General features: G+C 32.8%; 1 protein-coding gene across 6 annotated transcripts in view; it reads left to right on the top strand.

The window, feature by feature from the left end:
- LOC105205369 (RNA-binding protein Musashi homolog Rbp6) overlaps window positions 1-18,518 on the top strand; it is a 594,533-nt gene that overhangs the window by 514,884 nt on the left and 61,131 nt on the right. The gene's annotated exons all lie outside the window — the stretch shown is intronic.

Genomic DNA, 18,518 nt, shown 5'->3' with positions numbered 1-18,518 from the left:
CGCGACTAGCGGAGCATCGAATGTGTTTCTGGATTTCATCCTCGATTAGTCGGTGGCGAAATCCTTTCGAGTAACACGACGCGCATCCTGGTTTACATGGCTGGCTAGATTCGTTTGCATTCCGAGATATCTCGGATTAGCCAAATTTCGTACTATTGAAAAATCGAATTACGAGTTCGAGGAGCGAATTCTCTGCTACGCTGCGGGGATGAGTCGGATCGGAGAATTAGCAATGTTGCTATTTCCGTGGAACGCCCGGATTCTGGCGAATGCTTCGGAATCCTCCCGTCCGAAGATTACGAACTAGACAGTGTGAAGGATAAGTAATTTCAGTCCTTTTTCTTCGTAAAGTTAGTCTCGCTGGCAATAACGGAGAAAGTGTTATGTTTAATGTAATCTAGACGAATTATCAAATCAAATTTTGAAAATCCATGTCTTTCTAAGTTAAATTAGTTTAATTCATTCATTTAACAATAAAATTTTATTTTATAATACTCTAATCTATGAAATAATGTGATAAGTAGCGATAATCGAAATAAATGTATGCATTGAATTTCATTTAAACGAATATTACTAAAAAAAAACCATTCTATTTCTATATATACATTAATTGTGTAATAAAAAATTAAAATCATTTATATTAGCGAATTTCATATATTTGTACGGCACAACTTATTTTCGTGCACATCATGTTTATGTTCACGTAAAATTATTATTAAAAAAATTTTAATTATGTGTGAAATATAATTTTTTTTTGCTTTAGCATAAAATTATCCTGCCACGAATTATTTTCAAGCCGAATTAATTAAGCAAACTCATTTAAAAACACAAGTTTAATTTGTTTTTCCGTTTTCATTGATACTGTTACGGTTCAACGGTTTATGCATTGCGCTTTATCATAGTACGATAATTGTATATTCAAAAAATACATCAATTTTTTTAATACGCCAAGATCGATCGATCAATCAATCGCATTTTATAATATGATTTGACATTTTTTTTACTTGTACGATTTCAAATGGAAACAGCGAACGACCGCGTAACGAAGAAATTTTAATAGAGACAGCTGATGTTATTATATGCTTAAATGAATTTCACTCGTTAGGACAAATATAATATGTAAAAGATTGGACAAAATCAAACAATGTGACGATAGGATGAGTGGACGCGATCTCTCCCACTCGACACCTTTCACTGTAGAAGCCAAAGGCTAATTACGAAATTCTGTGGCCTCTGATGATCTCCCATAGCCGTTGTTCGACGAGATTGCCAGAATAACAGTTGATCCAAACACAATTACCTCAGCGACATCCTTCATGCACAGACGTTAATTAACGAGAGTAACGGGAATAACGAAGAGCATACTATAAAGATTATTTCAATATTACCTTGCCTACGTATATAAAATGAATTCATGGCCGTGATTTTTCATAAAAAAAAAAAAGAGAGAGAGAGAGTATGTCTCGGCAAAAGTCTTTTAAAAGATTGAATAAAATTTACGTCGCAGCGCAATTAACTATGTTAATTACATTACATTCGCATTTGCTCTAAAAAAATAACAACGCGCGTGCAAAACAACATTAAATCTTTCAAGAACTTGAGATTGCTATGTAATTAACGTTTTTAATTATGCACATGAATTGTAATTTAGAAAATAATTAATATTAAGGCACGATGTTACATTTCCGCTTAAAATTAAAGTCCAATCTGGCGAGAAACAAAATCGTACGTAGGACTTTAATTAATTTTCTCGGTAATAAAATGAAGTAATTGCTGACATGTGCACGACATACAAAACAAGCGAACATGTGGAAAATTCGTAGAGCTGTCTTGCACTCACAACTTATGTTATTTTATCGATTTTATCCTGCGGATTCGTCTATTTTTTAAACGAGTCAATAATCAAGACAACAAAAGTTTTATCTATTATCTTCGTTTTAATACGGTTAGAGTACCGTTTGACGCTAATCGACGCGCGTTGATAACGTTTTCCGCGTCACAACCCTGAAAGCACAAATGAGTAGGTCAACCCCTGTTCCCGCTTCATCTCATGTTTTGCAACATAATTATATTAACTGTTCAGAAGCCGATAGAGTTAAAGTCATGTTTTTTCTTTAAAGTCATCTTAATGGATTTTTTATGAAATACTATTACTGATCAAAACACGCTTTGATGTTCGTTCATTTATTTTTATATATTTTATATATCGAATCATAGATTTAAAGTAATGAAACGACTTTTTCCAGAAATTATTCATATTTCATATTATTTTTAAATCCATATATCATTTATCTGCTAAATATTAATATACTCACTAATAAACATCAATGAAAAAGAGAAAGATAGCCAATTTCATTAAGAAAAATTGTTTAAAAAATGTTTATAAATATATCTTATAATGAGAAACATATTTTATAGTAAATGAGAGAATTGCATGTGAATGAGAAAACTTATAAATCATATTAACATTGGCATTACTTTTAAAATGAAAAAGTTTATACAGTCAATATTTAATATATTTTTAGTAATAATTTTTATTGATATAACAAAATTTTCACTTCTGTACTTGTAAAAGCGTTATTTATAATAATATATATTTTATAATATATTTACAATTATATGTATTTAATAACATGAAAACTTGATTTAGAAATTAATAGATTAATAGTGGATTCATAAGATAAAACTTTAAATTTCAAGTAACTTAATTTAGAAGTGATAATTATTCTTTTACAGCCAATAACAATTCGCATTATCCTTGAAGAAAAAGTTCGGATCAAATAAGCTCGTTCAGCTAATTATTTGTTGTTAGAATATCCTGTCCGAAAGTATTCTAGAGTGAAAGTTACGCAATGAAAGTTAGTTCCTAAAGCGGACGTTAATGTTATATTATAAAGTATACAATTTCCACAGCCAACTACAATGAAATATTGATATAATTAGAACACGATAATGGTTACTTATATAACGAGGTTCTTGCTAACGAAATTAGGCCTCTTTTATAAAAGAGAGAAAAACGCGCAGAGGAAAGCATTCAAAACGACGAATCACTCTAGTATCTCGTCCCTCTGACAGAGAGAAAAATTTATACAAGTACGAAGCTCAAATCTTCGCGGTGATGTAGAAATAAATCACGAAGTACAAAGACGCATGGGACAAGAGATACTACAGATAGCGAGGAGATTCGGAATAAAAATGATAAGATAACAATATGGCAAACGCGTGAACGTAGTAAGAGATTGATTTGATTCAAATTGTACAGATTTTTATATGATTCATTTTATGTGTGTGCGTGCGTGTGCCTCTCGAACGGTTTCGGATTCACGGCGAGATTTTGTAAGGGTTGACGAAGGATTCGTGGTGATATCAAACCCGAATTGAACGAGGGGGTTCGGTTGCGCGCTTTAATAGCAACGCCAGCAATCGGTGGAACCCATCCGTCTTCATTTCCTGCCGAATACCATTACTCACGTGATAGAAAGTCGCGTGTACGCAACCAGGCGGTTCCGTACGCACGACACAGCCGTCATGTAAATCGTAACAGCCGCGGGAGGACGAGGGGCAGACCATCAATTTTTAATTGAATCTTGATTGGCAGAGATTACTCGAGGGCACTAGGTTCTATCCCCTGGGTTCGATTGATTATTCAATTATCAGAATCGATTCGGAAATGGCGATAACCCTGGCAGACCTGACCCCCCCTCGTGTGTCTGCCGTTACTTTGAAATTTCCTGATTATTGTACAGCCCGCTTTTTTCGCTTCCTAACTTTTCAATAAAAAAATATATATAGAAAGAGAGACAATTATTGTAATTAGTACAGGAGTACATTAGTAAAATCAAAGTTCTCTCTCCTTTCACTACTTTAGAATTTTGTAAAGATTAACTTACAAAATTACATTTCCCAAGTTAATCTTTAAAATGATAAAGATATAGAAAATTCATCGTAATCATCATTTTTTTTCTGTATCAAATTTTACTTTTATTTCCGCGCCTTATCTTTCTTATTACAGTCTGTGATTTATTATTGTATCATATTTCTTTTCTATGTTTGTCTCCTTGTAAAATAATGTAGTTTCAATAAACGTATAAATGTAAAAACGATAACCATGTTTTTTTATAGGAGATTATTAAATAGATAGTGAAAACTTATTTATGATTTTGCAATAATCATAAATTCTATCGTTAGGTAGATAAAATGATTTATACTCCGCAGCACAACCACCTTAAATAACCCTACGTCGCTTACAAATATTCTAAATCGATTTTCCATAAAGATAAATCAGATTTTTTTCCAGTACGTATGTGGAACAAACGCGATAAAGAGAGAAGGGGAGACGGGAGGATTCGTATTTTTATTGCTATGCGTTACGTAGGCGTTTATACGTTTTTATTACATCTGGAAACGGCCCTTTTATCGATCTAATATCTTCCGTTATTGTGGACACGACGTGCTATCTAGGCGACGTTGTATCACGAACGCAAAAAAAAGGAACGGAGGCGCGACAGAGAAAAATTGCAGCGGTATATCGGGTCCACTGAGTTATTACACGCTTTTTCCGGGACATCTTGGACGGGTCTTCTCGCGATACGCGGTTAATACATAGCTCATCGTCGAATTCTAAGATGCAATATCGCATGTGGAACATTTTGCTCTCGCTGCGAGATAAACAGTTTTCACGAGGTCTTCGCTGTTGACTATAACCGCATGGATAAATAAGAGCTATAATTCTCGTTGACAAAACATTCGAAGTAGCAATGCAGTTACGCCGTGACTCCAAAATATTATTATCTCAGCTCAGTTTCTCGAATAGAATCGCGCGTTTAATAACATTACTGCAAAGTGTTAAGTATTGAAATGATATTACTACTAATTGTATTATATAATTTTCTTTAGAAAATTGATCAATTTAGTAGTATCTACGGATTACTGGGAAAGAAGCCGATATAACATTTTCCGTTATCCAAAGTGTCAGTGATGTCTAATTAAAGAAAATCGGAACATGTCGTACGTCGAAAAGACAAGAGAAAAAAAGCGATGTTGCTTCTCTCCTCGCGCGCTAAAACGACTTAATTAAGGATGCCACAGACTGGTCGCGAAAAACAATAACGCCGCGCAATCTTAATCAAAGTTTTCGCTATAATCTGTACTTGTGAAGCTTATTCTCGCAGATGCCACGAATCTCATCTCTCTTCCTCATCCTCTTTTTCCCTTTCTTTCTCTCTCTCTCTCTCCCTCAAAACGAACTCGCCAAGGTCTGGTCCGGATAAATCCGCGCCGGTAAAAAGTACTATAACGCGCCTCGCTGATAGGAGCGGCTTCTATCGGAGAGCCTAGATAAAGCCACCCGTGCGTCTTAAAAGGAAAGGAGAGAAGACGAGGATGCCGTCATCCCCTAAGCGGCTCAGCAGAACTTTTTTCCGCGCTTAAAAACGCTCGCTTGTCGAGTTTCACCTTCAAGCTGAAGAAAACCGTGAAATTTTGGATTATGATCGTTTGATTATGTCACCTCTCTCCTCGCGCTTTTCTAAAAACTCGCGAGCAACAACTTATGTAAAGATTAAATATTATATTTGCGCTTAAGCAATTGAAAACAGTCTCATAAATAAATAATTAAAAGTATATATACATATATAGCATTTGTTTTAGTATGCGTTCAGTTTAAAAATAAAATTGTCTTTTTAGATGTTTTTTTAGATAATGTAAACTGATTGCGATTTATCAAAGAAAAAAGATATATGAATAGTAACTTCGTATTGAAGGAATGTATTAGATATGTTGAAGAGGCAAGTTAAACGTCACATTTCACAGATAAGCAAAATTAATCGTTTATGTTTTTGTAGAGATGGTGTTAAAGAACGTATATACACATTTAATGTCCCATCGATGAAAGCTCGATTAATTTTTCATATTTGTACCTTATGACATTCATCTTATGTCCGTACGACGAATGTATGGTATTAAATGATCTTTCTTTCATACGACTGTGTGTCGCTCGTATACTTTAAGATCTCGATTGAGGTTGAAACGTTTTGCAGTGAAACAGACTGGCTGAATCGACGCGGTCGCTGCTATATCCACGAGTTTTTGGTTTCTCAAAAAAAAAAAAAAAAAAAAAAAAAAAAAATCTGGGGCCATTTTTCCGAGTTCGTCAAAAGCGAGCGAGCTCGTGCGTGATGATAGCAAGTCACGGGGGACGTTTTTAGGGTACGTCCAATTTCCGAAAACAGTCGGGTAGTAGTTCTCGCGAAAAACGAGCTCACGGGAAGAACACACATCGTTCGAACGCACCCTCGTTACCCTCGTCACTTTCGGTCGACGAAGAAGAAAAAAACTTCCGTGTAGTTGCGTCGACGCTTTCACCGAAGAGAATTCTCACTTCAGCAGTTTCATTCTCTCTCTCTCTTCGTTTCTACCGCCGCCTTCGCAATACGCGATTCTGAAACGTTCATCGAAGCTCCTTATTTCCAACACGACGTACCGTTCTTTCACTTTCTTCATGATTTTCTTTAGAGAACATTCCGGATTTAATGAAACTCTCCCTTCATATAAAAGGATTTAGAAATCCTTATCACTCTATTCAAAACGATTCTCCAATGAATGTTACGAAAAATCGTACCAAATTGCGTGAATATTTTGCTACGTTTCTTTTGATTTTTATAATATTTTAGAACTTGGTAATATTTTCATATTTAGGCAACCTATTTATTTCAAAAATAAAAAAATCATGGCAAAGTGTTTGAATAAAAAATTGACTTTACTTAATTTGAAATATTATTGCTCCCGCGTACGCCAAACTTTCATATAAATTTTCATGTAAACTTATATTGTGTAATAGTTAAAACAATTTATACGGTCTCGTGCTAACTCGGTGTATCTCGCTCATTTTGGATATTAATGGAAATGTTTTCCAAGTACGTAAAAAGATAGAGGAGAGCTTTCTGATGACTATTTTTCTTCATGATCATGTTCTTGAAGATAGCGAAAATCGGGTGCACCTTTCTTGAGTCACATGCAAAAAGTTGCAATCAATCTTTATCGCGAGGTCACTTATCAAGGCAAATACAATGATCGTGCTCGTGGGAGTCGTTTGTTTTATCGCGTATAATATATGCTTTATCTTTTATGCAATAATGCGAGGAATGACATAACAGCTGACTGCTCGCGTTATTCCCTGGCTATAATTCATATTTAAATCATAATCGATGTCGCCGCTACTTTTTTCTGCCTCGAATAACATTAAATGACATCAGATGGTTTCCATTTCTACAATACTAAAACCAATTTTTACCTCTAACGTTTTTTTCCTTTTTTTCCCTACTTCTATCTTTTCTCTATTTTCAAATAATATTTTCTTTCTCTTTCTTTTCTTTTTTCTCCTTTCTTATAATAATAATCCAATTCGCACATAAACAGATTAATAATAATCACGGAAATAATTATAATAGTATAAAGATAAAAAAATTAATAGCACATTTTAATAGAGTTGTTAAATTTAAGTAATTTTAGATATATATAATTAAAAAAAATTATTGCATGAATTGCTTATAAAGTGCTTATTTGTGTCCTTATTTAATATACAATTATATTTTGTTTCAAATTATCTTAGCTCTTTTGCGAGAATAAAGTGAAAGTCCCAATTATGAGTTATTTAAAATTAAAATGATATTCACGTAAATTTACTGATCAAACATTAAAAAAAATTGTTAATGTATAGAGTAAATATTATTTCAAACAAAAATTACTATACAATATATCAATAAATCTATTTTCAATTTTGGAAAAACATTAAAAAATGTGTATGCATAAGTTTCAATATTATTTTCGCTAATGTATATTAAACATTAATGTACATTTTTAATATACATATATATGTAAAAAGTGCAATAGTTTTGAATAATAAAGACGATTTTTACAAATGGATTTGAATATTTCAAATTAAATAAAGTGAATTTTTTATTCAAACACTTTGCTATGATTTTTTTATTTTTAAAATAAATAGATTGCCTAAATATAAAAATATTACACATTTCTTATTTTTCAATCAGAAAAATAAATAATTAATTATAATAATTGACATTTTTCCAATTGCTAATTCAAGGTAAAAAGTTCTATCTTCATAAATTATTAAAATTATAATATCATGTTATTCTATTAAACATTATTTTATAGATATCAAGAATATCAAATCGATAAATTGTTTGTTACAAATAAACAATGAATGATGATTCGACGATAAATTTTTTCATTATTTTTTTACATTATTCGTAGTTTGTGAATTTGTATACATGTACATTGAAAGTGCAGTACTTCGATAACAAAATCTCTCTATTTGTAAAAATTTTTACAAATGTGGGTTTTAATATTTTAAATTGAGACAGTAAAGTCGCGCTTTATAGCTAATCTTTTATTTAGTCACTTTTTTATGATTTTCATGGAAAAAAATATTACGTGAGGGCAGGTTAAAAATATAATCTGCGCGAACACCGAAAAGTGTCAGAATAATGAATAAAAAAAAAGCAATGACGAAGTTAGCCGTTTGGATTGGCTGCGTTAATTAGAATTGATTAATTTTCCTGCTCTGACCCTCCCGTTCGCTTTCAGTCGGTCTGAATATAAATTATCTGATGTCAGAGGCAGATCCAAAATGATTCGTTTAATGCTCTGTAAAGCGTTGACGTTTCAATAGTAACCCAGTGTAGTACAAATCAGAGTAACATACACACATATACACGCGAAAGTATAAATACAGAATCTCTTCTTCTCTCTGTTTCTTTCAATGCAACATGTACCCAAAAATAAGATTTGCGCTCAAAATCAATTTTAGCAATATTAATTAGAGAATTTTTATCACATTAGTCTTACTTTTGCATATACTGTCCATTATATTTTTGACAATTAAATTCGTCCAAATTTTGAACCACATTTCTTCGTTCGGAATATTCTTCTTCGGAATATAAAGAAAAAACGTTTAAATATTTCAGATCAAATCAATTTCGCGCATGCATACAGAGTATCAAATCCAATTTCTAGTTATTTGATGGCTTTAAATGTTTAAACGCCTGTAAAGAGCTGCTGAGCGGGTCGATTATTAATGCCATCATCAAAGGTGATTCCCGCAGCAATGAGTGTCAAACTGACGCTAAATTCGCACGACATTCAATCTTCGGGAGTTCTCCGGAACCTCCATGCCTAGAGAACGCGCGCAGACTTGACAGAGACGAACGAGCGCGAATCCCCGACTCTGACGCTCGTATGCATCTCGCCGAGTTCAGCAATTTGCATGAAGCGAAACGGCAGCGTCGTGCAACGTGACTGACTCACACACAAAGCGGTTGAAACAAGCCCACCTCCCCCTCCCCCTTCAATGTTGGAATTCGCGTAACGAACACCAGCGTGAGAAGAAGTCCAAAAATGCTTTAGCGAGAAGCAAAAAGCGAGGATTATTGTTTGTCTTGTCCCGATGACGCGATAGGTAAATGGTTTGTCTTGTAAATATGCAAATCCCGTCATTATGTGCATAATTAGCGTTATTTTATTTTTCTCCAATTGTTGCGACGCATTTGAGGAAAGAACAGAGGGATTAAAATCTGTTTTAATAGCAATCCGTATATCTTCACATTCAAATTTCTAATTTATAATAAAAATACGATTATACATCGAGTATTCCTGTTATAGTTCAAAATGGCGCATAAAGCAATTCTTTTTTTTACCGTGATTTTATTTTCCGTGATCGGAATAATCTCTTGTGTCTCTAACACAAGACATTCTTGTTCAGGAAAGATTGAAAAGAGGTTGAAATCGCTACCCTAGAAATTTTTACGGAAATACAGATCTTTCAATCACGCTCCGGCGGATATGTCAGTGTCAAACCTTTCTCTCTTCAGGATATCGAAACGGCGTTTCGTAGGTCTACACGCGTTTCCAAATGCTTTCCACGTGGAATTCACTTATTTCGCTGCGCGTTCGCCGCCTTTGTTCACCTCAGCGTCATGAAGCCGTAACAAGACGTTTCTTCACACCGCGTCAAAGTCAAGCATCCTTAACCCGGTTTCCATTCCATCTTCGTAACACCTGAAAAATTCTAAAGGATTGTTTTCGAAAAATTATGCATGTAACTGTGATTTCTAAAGAAATGCTTATGATCGCGTGAATTGGCATATTACGCGATAAAATGCAATATTATAAAACGTATGTTGACCTATTTATCTTAATGAAAATAATTTTCAATAGATATCCAATATGATTTCCATGAAAAATAACACGGCACAATTTAAAGTAGAATTTTAGTAAGAATTAATGTGATATGATACATAATCGTAATTGTTTGTTGTCTCCATGTAATAAAAAAATTTGTCTTCTTCTTTTCTTTATCGCAAAAGTACTCTACGTTTTAATGTTCACAAAATGCGAATTCGAAATATGCTGTACATCAGTCGTCAAATTCATACGTTTTTAATTTTATCTTATTTGAGAATGATCGACGGAAGATTAGGTTAGAACTAGGATTTTTAGTAGTACTTAGCGTAAGCCACTGAGCAACGATCCTATACATTCGACAGAAGTCCTTTCCGCGGTCCTGAGCGGAGATTCGAAGGTTTTGGGGAACAGGCACAATGTCGTGATCCTGGGATTTAGTACTGTGCAACGTCCGCCGAAGTGTTCTCCGTGTCCGTTCTACGTATGCCATTGGACGTATAGTAACGTCTCGTGTCAGCTCGGCATAATCCCGGGATCTGGAAGGCGCCATGGTCAGGAAACACGATCGGACCAACCAATTCCTTCGTTCTGCCGTCTGAGGGGTAACGCGGTTCCATGAACATGGAGAGAAATGCTCTTTGCTTGGTCCCTATACCAAACATTTCTTCGATTTAGACATGGATGCTCTCCCAGATTTTACGATACCCGTTTAACTTTGCTTGTTTTTCGGTATAACGAGATGTTAGCGTCTCGTCGCACAGAGGTTGATTTAGGATCGCTGCCGTATATTCCGATTGAATATAAATGTGTGCTTCGAACATTTGGTCACGCATTCATTGTGATGAAATGTTGAATATTATGGAAAACGTTGGATATTATACAAATAATCTGAATAAACCGGAGCAATGAGATGGTAAGCCGGGTGCAAAAAAGTCTTACAGACGGATAAGTGAAAAATATCATGAATTATTAACAAAGAAAGAGATAGAAAGAGAGTTTAATAATTCTTTTCTACAACTTCTAAGTTTATTCCATATTGCGATACACTTACAAGAAATCCAGTTTTTTATTTGAATCATAATCAAATCTCTGCAAAAGTAAATATGTAATGGAAAAATAATTCTCTTTCAGAGAGAATTATTGTTTACTTTATTCATTTAAATTCGTAATAAATAAGGAAAATAAGATTATATGTTAATTACGTACTTAGAAAGGTTTAATTTTACTTTTAAATTAACATGTGTTTATTTCCAATAATAAAGTATATAATTAAGAAATAAATGGAATATACGTGTAAAAAATATGAAAGAGAAAGAGAGAGAGTTAAGGGACTTAAAAATTTTAAGTCCAGAATGTATGTTGGCGAAACTTTCAAACTAAATATTTCATTGTTTTATTATCCCCCTTTATTAGCGTGCATGATATAATTTAGACATTTCTACTTACAATTTGAAATACTCCCACATTGCTTGATTCGCACTTTGCTTTACATAATCCAGGAAAATTACGTTACATTTCGGCAATATAATTTAACTCGTTGAGCACGCCCTAATAATATAATTGCTCCAAACATTTAATTGAAACAAATCCACGATAACCGACGAGTTTAACATGCGGTTCGCTTTTCTAACTTTTTAATGCAATTAAAACAATTTAACTTTCGCGCTGTTTAATGGGTCGACATTATTATCGGACGCGTGGGTGGGTTTGGTTTCGATATGGAACGAAGTAAATTATACATTAAAACGCATTTCACGTTTTCCATATAAACGTTGGTCATCTTCGACGTAAACAATTTCTTGCGCAAATTCCATAATTACATTGGGATGTAATGAAGTGAATATTTCACAACTCGAAATGTGAAATTCACAATCATCCGGAAAACAAAGTGATAAATAATAAGCGTCAATGGAAAACCGGATTATTAATTTCCATCGCCGCTGGAAAACGAGTGACAAAACATCTTTTGAAAGTTTATTTCTCGTTCTCTTTTTTACTCTTGCTCTCCCTTTCTTCCTTTTTACCCACGTGAAAATGTTGCATACCGTTGCCCAGGTTTATACGTTTGCGTAATTTTTCCCGAAGTTGACTGCAGCGAGGAAAAATGAAGTCTCGATATATGAGGGATGGCAAACACGAGTAAATAATTTTAATGGAAAAATGAAAGCAAAAGAGGCAAATCGAGAGGAATTAATACGTGAAATATAATTTAATTTTGCAAGCAGTATCGTGCTCGCAAACAGAATATAATTGGTTATCGATGTATAATGATAACATCTGCAAAGAATATTGACATATTTGCAATCCTTTCAATTATTAATTTGTAGGAAACATAAATATGTAAATTTATACTTTCAGAAATTTGTTTTTTTAACTCTAACAACATACGTTTTTAACATATTTAAATTAAGAAATTTTAAAATTAAAAAATTTTTTATTTTATAAATATATGCTGCTACACATTATTTGAAAAAATTTAAATTTTTCGTAACATTTTCTCTACAATTTTGATATTAAATATACATATCACAAATTAAATATCATTTTAAAGATATTTATTAAAGTTCAATCAAAATAAATTCAATAAGATTTTGTATTGCTTAATGTACACCATTTTGTTATGAATAAATTCATTTTAATTTATTTTAACATTAAATAATTTATAATTTAAAACCTTAATCATCTGAATTCAATTAATTCCTCCGTTATTAGGGTTTTTTTCTTTTTATAAAACAAAACTAAAAGGACTAATCTTACATAAAGATTTCTTTTTATATTGAATCCCTAAATTTTGAACATTTAATTAATTAATTAAATTAATTAAATTTAATTTAATTTAATTTAAAACGGAAAAGATAATTGATTCCGCTAAACGTATCTGTGTAATTCTTCAATGCAAATACTTAAAACTTAATTTCGATAGATTGGACTCAACGATAGTGAAAGTATGTACGCTGTATAAATTATGATATGTGAAAACGTCAGCATATCGCAATTTTATCTTGACATAATAAGTAATATAAATCAGTTTCTATTTTATATGTATCGATTCACTGACTGATTAAAATGTATGTATCAGCAGCGAATATATCAGCAGCTTTAATGTATGAAAAGTTTTGCGTACATTATTTGAGTTTTTGACATGAGAATATAAGGAACTTGCTATAGCGCGGTCCAAGCGCATATAAAGCACGTTAGAAATCGAGTTCTTTCTAAAGTCGTACGAACCTAACGAGTTCCACGCGACGAAGTAATCCCTTTTCAAGATTTAAAAGCGTCTTCTTCCAGCCGAGATGCTTTTTTGCTCGATTCAGGTCAGACATTTTTCGTGCACGAAGAGGTCACCTTTGAGTATGGGATGTGTTGGTATCTCAAGATTTCACTTAGGTACTGGACGTAGGATAGTATATTCGCACAACACACACACACACACACACATACAAGCAAAAATGCAATTCATGTACACGATATTTAGTCGTTGATACTTCCGCACGTGCTTAATGAATGCTATACATGTACGTAAATACACAGAAGTTTCATATCTTAATCGCATAAATGTAATTAACTCATCTACAAAGTCTCTAATCCATTCGTTGTCTAGTTTTTCTTCATAAAGATGGGATTAATCGAGATTTCTTATTTCGACACTTTCATTTTTATGATTAATGTTCCGACAACTAAATTGAATCAAAATCTTTTTTTTAATAAAAATCATTTAAAATTTAATCATATTTACGGAAATTATATTTAACAGAAAATTATATTTACCTATCTATTCTTCTTTTATAAGTTTATTCCATATTTTATCAGTTATGAAAAAATGATTGATGTTTCGATATTTTAAACTTTTTAGAGAGATAAACGCTTGTATTAATAAAAGAATCTTGAAGAGAGTAACTTCTAGATATCTTATGTACATAATATGCCTACATGCGCTCTAGATTCGGGACCGAATTTCAATTTAGCTGAGCATTTCAGTCACGTGTATCTCTGTCTACTTCGAGTCTGTTTCCTCGCAAGGAGAGCATGAATAATTCCTGTGGCTTGGGACAGGACAGAATTCAAACGCAGCACAATTTCTGTTATAAAGCGACATAATTGCCAGTCTATATTTCGTCAACTGTAAACGAAAGTCGACGATTTATTCTTATTGTAAGATCCCGTGGTGTAATCTGTATAATTTATAATTAATCTAGTCCCTTTACAGGAAATAAATTTAAAAGAGTAACTCAGGATGTAACGTTTCCCAATTATACATCGTAACATTTAAATAAGCGCGACGAACTTTGCGGGACTTAACTATACTTTGAGTAAACAAAGTTACCAAGTCACAAATATGTTTGCGCAAATAAAACGGGTAAACGATTAGTTACACAATAGTAGCGGAGAAATAACATTTTACTAAAAGAATACTGTTTGCTTCGCAAATATGTAGAAATTTTTCGCGATTTATTCGACGAAATCTTTTCTACAATACAATCCTTGCCCCTTGAATAGCGTTTATGGTGATGCAAAGTATCTTTTAATACGCATGGAAAAGGAGATTGACCATTTTCGTTTTATCACAATAAACGCGCGTGTACAGGAAGCGGAAAGGGCTTGACGCCACGAATGATTCGTTCGAATTTAAATTCCGAGGAGTTCCGAAATCTCACTCGTATAGATCTTCTTCGCAGTAGAAGGTACGTTGTTGCGTGGATGTATTCCGAAAGCCGACCGACTGTGGGTCCATTTGTCAAGATGCGGCAAGAAATGGGTGGAATTTCGGTCCGTTCGTCACTGGCCGACCATACGATTAATTGAACGCGTTCGCGGTGCACCAGCCTTTGCTTCGCGAGCTTCGCCGATTCCGACACGTTAGTAAACCAAAGAGGATTAAATGGCGTAGAGAAACTGGCGTACGTAGTATCAACGGAAAATGGCTGATATTTAATGTCGCAAAATGTAGCGGTGTCCCGCGATAAATTACAGTACATTATGTCCGAACTATATTAATTACGCGCTCAGATTATTTTGCTGCTGCATAATAAAAAGCACCGTAAACAAGATACAAAATTCACATTTATTTTTATTTCTTATTAAATGCGATCAAAAATGTAATTTTTAAATTTATCACTAATAAAAAAAGTTGAATACGATTTACAGCAGCATTTATGAATGATATTTAATTTTGCGATGCCTCTGAGTGATATTAATTATGTGTTAAAATTACTGTATGTTAATCACGTAATAAAGAGCGTTGTATGATAAAAATCAAATTTTTCATATATTCTCACATATTTTTAAATTTTCTCAAATTTATTAACGATAAAAAACAAAAATTAAATATAATATTTTATTCTGTTGTCGCTCTTCTAAAAAGCAATTATCTCGCGAAAAATGTTACGCCATATTACATTGTTTTAAAATTTTATATCATGATTGTTCTGAATAAAGTTATTTTGTAAGTTCTTCTCATCTCAATATATAATTTAATTTTTTCATCGTGAAAGAACTGATAATATCTTTATGCAAATTAGAAAAAATAATAATTTCAAATATTATCTGTAACGACAATATTCCTTATAAATATTCTTTATAAATATGAACATACAATATTTAACTTTTCACAATTGACGTCAAAATTTGTAACATATTTATACATTGAGAGAAAGAATTCTTAAATTTTAATAAATATTTATTTGAATAGTATTAATAAAATATTTATTTATGGTACATAAATATCTACTCTATAAGAAACAAAGATACTTAAATTAGTAATTCTTAAATAAACACATAATTACATTTAGTAAATATTTCATTAGTACTATTTAAATAATGAGTTGTTTTTACCAACCACTTTTGTCTGCTTGTATCTCCACCAATGGGAACTGTTGCATGTTTCATCAATAAATTGCATATATTTGTACTCATAGAATTGGGTGATAAACCAGAAACGATAAATAGTACAACTCTGGATGGAGGTCGCGTCTTTACTGACACTTTCATTCATTTCCTCCGTTTTACGAGCGATAAAACCGCGGAACCCATAATGTCGCGACGGCACAAAAACTCACCTACGTCTAAATTTAAACTACAAAGAGAATAGTCACGTCTTTTTCTTTCTTTCTCAAGCATCCGTTTTTCACTATTTTTGTTTACTAAGTCACACCGTTGTAATTAAATATAAAAAGAAAGTGAATAACATTTGTAAAACTCCATTTTCTCCAAACAATTTGTGAATGTTCCGACTATTCGAAAACTACACTTTATACGATCGTACGAATCTTATTATTTTATTTTATGGAAGCCATTAGGGTTGGTAAAAATCTTGTTTTTTAACAAAACATTGTGCTTTTTGTTCAATACATGTTTTTAATGTTTTAAATATATTTTAAACACATAATACATTATAACATGGAATATTTGTTATGATTATTATTTACGTTAATCTCATATTACATATGTTTGAATGAAAAAATTTGACAATTTAATAATTATTTTCAAATTTAGTTTTATATATTTCTATGTGTAAATTTTAAAAATATATAAAGAAGCGTTTTCGATATACATATAATATATAAATCAATAGCTGCATTTAAAGCAGAAAAAAACAACTTTGCAACTGTAATTTTTAAGATTTTGACTTTTAATAAAAATAAATTAAAAAATAATAATTAATTGAAATAAATTTAATATAATTTAATATTTAATATATTTTAATATAGAAAGAATATATTATTTAATTGTTGAAAAAAATTTATACTTAAATATTGAAAGCTAAATAATAGAAACGTATATGTTTTGAATATTGTTACAAAATCTATATTTTATAAAGAAGATAATATTTTTATCGTTTTTATAATATTTACGTATAAGAATCAAGTTATATATAATTAAAAGTTAACATGCGAATATTTTTCGTAAAAAAAATATTTGTTTAAAATAATATAGTGTTCAAAACATTGTGTTTTAAACATTTGCTTCAAACATAAATGTTTTAAATATAACAACCTTGGTAGCCTCTCGATAATTTCCCTTAGGTACGTCGGAAGCTCATCGTTGCGTATTATCGTGTTTAAAGGATCATATCACCCAAAGGGGTTGTTACCACCTTCGAGCTATCAAACCTCTCTCTCGGGCATTGCAAGAGAGACGTTAACGACCGCTTCTAACATCGTCTTAAACCGTCTTTTTAATCAACGATCGCTTTCACCCTTAATACTGTCGTATTATATTTTGCTCGTATGTACGTGTTAAGTATCCTGTTCCCGTTTCTTAAGTGAAATCTGAGAAATTAATCATTCCGAAAGAGAAAAAGAGATAAATTTTTATTTTATAAAAATTATGAATGAAATAGAGAACTTTTACAAAAAATTATAATTATTATATAATACTTTTGGTTTATATTATTTGATTTATATTATTTATCCCTGAGTTGTTTGGTAGATTTCAATTAAATAACCATCTTTTTTTTTACAATGAAGAAACTTGTGATAAAAAATTATTTATAATGAAATCCGTTAAGTCGTATTCTTGTACCCTAATAACGTCTGATCTATGTAATTTGGTGGCGTATATCTTTAAAACTATACAAAACCCATTCAATTGTCGATTCTTGTTCTGCTTTATTTTTCATCACAATTCTTCTGTAACCAATATTATCGTGCGTAATAAGTATTGACTCGAAGGAGAAGGAGGGGGGAGAGAGAGAGAGAGAGAGAGAGAGAGAGAGAGAGAGAGAGAAAAGAGACCGTCGGGAGGATCGAATGTACGGCGGATGGCATTGATTCGGCCGGCAATTAAGCTCGGATTACACTGGATAGGCCGTACTGTATGCCCGGAGCTAAATGGATACACATAGCTGAGATTACTGCGGCCACTATGGCCTAATGTAATGCCGTTCTACGGACCGTTACAACGACGCAGCCAGGAAGATGCTTACAAGTGAGATCAAGGGAGGAAGCAAAGACAATGGTGAGGGGATTCGGATAGACGTAAAGGGGTGAAACGCCAGTGGACAATCGCGGAATTATCCGCCCTATCGGTCCTTGCAATTCTACCCCCCCCCATCCTCTATTTCCCTACCGTTCTACGAGTTGGGATATAATATTTTTGAAAACGAGAAATTCCGATAAGTACGGGAATTATACGAGCAGTTTATTTCAGGCACCAATCGTGTCTCACCCTCGCTCCTCCTGCACCTCTTTCCCTCCACCTCACCATGATCGCCAGCCATTTTAATCGTTTTCGAGGGGAGGAAAAACACCGGCTGCGGGGCAGAAACACCCTGATTTATAGATGCACCACGATCCACCCGCGGCCCGATTATAACGAAG

This window comes from Solenopsis invicta, chromosome 7, assembly GCF_016802725.1.
Source record: "Solenopsis invicta isolate M01_SB chromosome 7, UNIL_Sinv_3.0, whole genome shotgun sequence".
NCBI lineage: Eukaryota > Metazoa > Arthropoda > Insecta > Hymenoptera > Formicidae > Solenopsis > Solenopsis invicta.
The sequence above is the reverse complement of the archived record's forward strand: the minus strand, read 5'-3'. Positions and strand labels throughout refer to the sequence as shown.